At 39.5% G+C, this 5,126-nt stretch overlaps 1 pseudogene across 1 annotated transcript; it reads left to right on the top strand.

The window, feature by feature from the left end:
• The first annotated feature begins 905 nt into the window (after window positions 1–905).
• Window positions 906–2,745, top strand: LOC311304110 (kyphoscoliosis peptidase-like; annotated as a pseudogene). The gene is made up of 3 exons: window positions 906–1,014; window positions 1,542–1,916; window positions 2,019–2,745. The product of its transcript is annotated as a kyphoscoliosis peptidase-like (transcript).
• The last annotated feature ends 2,381 nt before the right edge of the window (window positions 2,746–5,126 follow it).

Genomic DNA, 5,126 nt, shown 5'->3' with positions numbered 1-5,126 from the left:
GCATCTCTAGATTCATGAATTTACTGGTAAACATCTTAAACCTACTAAACATCATATTTGTATGACAAATAATAGCAATATACAGCCTTATGCGGGCCACCGCACGAGCCGCTCTTCAGCCATGACACTTCACAATGAACTCAACCCACCCCATAGACAGTATATAAACTGGACACAGCGTACCCCTATGGGGTATAGGTTTCAACGGAGAAAAGTGAAGTCAATTAGAAGCTGATGGTCGAGCGTACTGCACAGACTCAAACTGAGCTTGATGACGTAGATGTGACGTGAGCAACCCGTCTGTCTTCTAGTAGCTGTGCCAAGAGAAATCTGAATCATTCCCTTCCGAAACTTGCAGAGACGGAGAGTGTGAGTAGGAGGTGTCCATGAGCTAGGAGCAGGAGCAACTTTTGCTAAGTATTCTGATTAATTACTTTGTCATTTTGCCTCCACGTCCCCCCGATTGCCCGCAAGCTTCTCCTCCTGTCCATACGGTAATCTACTGTGCGACAGAGTCGCGTGGTTATGATGCAATCGTTAGCCTATTTTTACAAAAACTGCATCTACGGGGTCATAACGTAAGATACAAGGTAATGGAGCCTTTTATACATTGTCGTGTTTCTTTAGAAATAAATAATGGACAAATGGAGTCTTTAAACGCCTCAGATGTAAAGTTATTCGCTGTCAAAGTGACGCCAAAATGAATGGGAGTCAATGGAATGCTAACAGCAGGTGATGGTCCGCTAATCAATGGCGGCGCCCGGGGAAGCTTTTATGAAACCCTGCCCCCCTGACCCACCCAAGTCACCATACACAATCCTCGCCACAAGAGGGCACTTAAAGGTCAACATGTAACCAAATCAACCTTTCCTTACAATTAAACTGAACCATTACAGTTCTACTTTATGACTGACCCTGAGAAAACTCACTATCCTGATGAAGAGGAGTGGCAGCTCTTGGAGAGCCCTATTGAGCTTGAAGAGTTTGACCCTCCTTCACTCAAAACACTTCCTGGTTACAGGTACTGTAACACTTTTTGTACATTTTGTATTACTCAAAGCAACAAATGTGTTTAAAACTCACATGCCAAGCTCTTTGCATTTATGTTGGATTTATACATTTTTCTAGAAATGTTTAAAATTTAATGACTGAAAATAATTAAATGTAAATGATAAATAGTAACATTTCCTTGTCATAAAAATATTTTATTTTTTGCCTGTTGGTTATTGCAGGACTTTGGCAGTTTTGTAACTTAAATTAAATAAAAACGTATTTAAAAAAATGTAACTACTTTGAGGCTTTATTCTTTATTGCGATATTAAGTGCAGTGGATCTTTACATTTTATACATTATGCATCAGAAAATTAAAAACCAATTTTAATTCAGAAACTAAAAACATGCTCATCATAAAAGAGGTGTATGTTTGTTTTGCATCTGTTGTGTATTCTTAAAGAATCTACTAGAATGCGTTTCATGTCATTGATCCATCAATTGATGTACTGCTGTGAGTAATTGACACCTTTACCATTTATATGCCACAGAGGTGATAGTATTGATGAGTTTTTCTCAGCTTGTCGATTTCACCTATCAGATTTCCCAGCCTAGTGGCAATGAACTACAACAGCTGAGCAACTCCATCGGCTTCCTCACAAGCACTCAGCACAGCATGGAGCTCCGCCTCATGCCCCCAACGTCTGGCACAAATGAGGTCAGGGTTTTGCTCAACCTAGAAACACTTCCAAAACATTCAGCTGGATTTGTTCCTTCCAGTTGGAATGTCCAACACCCAAGGCCTCAGAAGAGCTGCCTGAGAATCCCTACATGTCCTGTTGCCTGCAACCAGACGCTATGAGTTTAGGACTCAAGCCTTGTAAATATGGAAATGATATCATTTTTCTAGAGTCTGGATCCCTTAAATGACTTATGATGTTGCATGTGTGAACTGAGCCATAAGGACCTAGATAAGACTTGACCAGATCAACTCATGTAACGTCCTCTACGCTTACCGTGGTTACCAGTGATTTATCTGTGTTTGCAAGAGACTGGGCGTATGCAGCAGACAGCTTCCTTCTTTGCTGCCCAGATGTTTATATTAACCTGAATGAGCTTTTTTCCGTATGGCCTCAGCAGTTCTTGTGGTCCTGGTATGAGGGCTTTGGAGGCCGGCGTCTCCAGGTTCAGCCATACAGAAGCTCTGGTTTAAACACAGAAAGGAAACTGCAACATCATCTTCCAGAGCCCTCAAGATCTAGACCATCATGGTGTTTTAACTAAAGAACAGTGCAATCAACCAGCAATTCTTCTTTCAAACCATGTCCCCTTCACTCACAATGAGAGCAAAGTCACAATCAGGATTGCCCTTCCTGTATGGAGTCTACAAGCTTGGTCTCTAAGGAAAAACATCCTTCAAGCTAGAATTCACCTTGCTTTGTGAATACATCCTGAAGAACACCTCAGCGAATAAAAGCCACCCATTCCCATGCACATACAAAGCCTGGAAGAAGGGCAATGTGCTGTTTGAACCTTGTGCAGGGCTGTTAGAGGCCTTGTCCTGGGTGAAATGTCATGTACGTGTCCCAAGTGCCCGACTAGTGAGTATGCAAGGAGATCAGAGAATGGATCTCCAGCACAGTAAGAGCAGGGTTTGGGAATGGACTGTGTTTACAGGCAGGGAACCACAGCGTTGAACTTGCTGCCAGCCAAAGCATTTATCTCATCTCATCTCCAATGAGATGGTCATCCTGATGTCCTTCAACGTGCTGGAGCCAGAACATGAGATATGACAAAGTTCTGCAAGTCTCATGAATTAATCCCAAAAGACACTTGAGACCCCTTAGTTGTAACTATATTCAGCATGGCTTCTCGTATGTTATCGCTTTACTATAATTGATAGCACATTTAAAATAAAAATCTTCATTAATATACAACAATCTATTTTACAATGAAATCCGGAGGGGGGTCCGGGGGGGTCCGAAAACCAGTCAGTATCTGGTTTGCCTCACGCAGTGCAACACATCTTCTTCGCATAGAGTTGATCAGGTTGTTGATTACAGTTTGATTGGTTCTTCATAGGCAAACCCTTCTGTTAATAGGTAGAAGCAAACTCCGTTTTCTTGATTACTTCATTGGTAAGTTTTCAACATCTGTCTAGTTAATTTCCCCTATTTGTTATTTTTACACTCACACACTCAAAGACACGAGTTTTCAACCAAAGGGTTTACTTTGGAAACATTTAAAGGGATAGTTCACCCAAAAATGAAAATTTTGTCATCATTTACTCACCCTCAATTTGTTCCAAACCTGTATGAGTTTGGAACAGATCTCGGTCCCCACTGACTTCCATAGTAGGAAAAAATATATACTATGGTAGTCAATGGGGACCGAGATCTGTTTGATTACAAACATTCTTCCAAATATCTTCCTTTGTGTTCAGCAGAACAAAGAAACTCATACAGGTTTGGAACAACTTGAGGGTGAGTAAACGATGATAGAATTTTCATTTTTGGGTGAACTATCCCTTTAAGATTCAAAAGCATATGAATGTTGTTCCTGCAAGAAAAATAAATGTTAGTTATAATTAATTAAAAAATCCATCACAGGGCTCTATAGCAATCCAAAAAAAAAAAAAAAAAAAAAAAAAAAAAATCCTGGGCCGTTTTTGTAATGACTTTTAAGTTATTGGTGTACAGTTAAAGTTAGTCCCCTCAAGGTCACACAGGTGTCCATCAGACTAACCACAGGTGTGTAGTTCATCACATAATATGAACAGTCCATTTTTTAAAAACAGTCTATGTCTTGTTTTATATAGTATAAAATCTAAAGAATTTTTATTTGTGAAATCATTTTCTGGAAGATACTGTTTGTTGCGATTTTGTTTGATAATTTATCTAACACAATTACATAACTTAAAGCTACAATATGTAAAAAAAATTCGCCGCTAGGGGTCACTAACCTCTTACAATAACAAAGGCGTAGGTTGATGACGCATTTAAGCGGAATTATGGATCTTGTCATCAAGCTGATGGATTTAATAATGTTTATGGATGAGTGAATACATTGATGTTTTTAACATGACTGTGGTATGAAGCAGCGTGCAATTGCTAATGAGAGACAGATATCAGCGCCACACGCGAGTCCCGCGGATATAAAGGAATAAGGACAATAAATTCTACTGAACTATACGCAAGTGCTGAATTACTACTCACACAGGTTAGTTTATTAGACGAATTAAACTTGTGAGGTAACGCAGCGCTGTTTCACTTGGTCTAACAGTTACACTATCATACTAAACTGCATTTGAGTGTGTTGAATGTTATTCTGTGTGTTAGTTTATTGGCTGTATGAGAATAGCAGTAAGCTAGATCAACATTAGAATAACATACAGATCATATTCTGACATTTCATCATGTTGAACTATATAACATTGATTAGTGTTATGTACATTTGCTCACCTGTCTAATAAAGTACATGCAACACTCTTGACAGAGACGCCACTCGCATCTCGAAAATGATATTGATCCTTGTTTTAGTCCTCTTTTTGTCTCAAAGTCTGCTTGCCATGGTCCAAAATGTTTGAACAAAACAACAACACAGCGTGAGCATAGGCGCAACCCAGTTGCAACCCCGGTGATTCTTTTAAGACAAGCCATAATGCTTTCCAGAATATATAGGACATCATGCACAGAGGCCTATGGTATGTCTGATATTGGGTCCAATAATTCAGAACCAGTATAATGAATTACATCCTGCTATGGTGTAGCAGCATCACAGCTCAAGTTATACCAAGCTTTTATTGTACAGAGGAAAAGGACATAATTAAATCAGTAAAAAGTTAAATAAAACTGTAACAAGCGGATATGGAAGATACCCTTGGGTATGTGTGTATGAGAGAAAGACTGAAACTGAACAATGTTGTGGCAAAGCCAGATCCAGATGGCATGCAGTTTGTCTAAATCACAAAAATCTAAATCGCCCCCTGTGTGATTGTCTGGGTGATTGCTTGCACCGAAAAAACTCTGTTTGATTCTGAGCTGCAAATTACAAATCCAAATAAACACATCAAACTACTTACTCATCCAAAATCACAGACATACAAGTAAGACATCTGATCTCTCTCACCTCTCTTC

Source organism: Rutilus rutilus (genome assembly GCF_951802725.1).
Source record: "Rutilus rutilus genome assembly, chromosome: 14".
Lineage (NCBI taxonomy): Eukaryota > Metazoa > Chordata > Actinopteri > Cypriniformes > Leuciscidae > Rutilus > Rutilus rutilus.
This window is presented reverse-complemented; position numbering and strand designations above follow the sequence as displayed.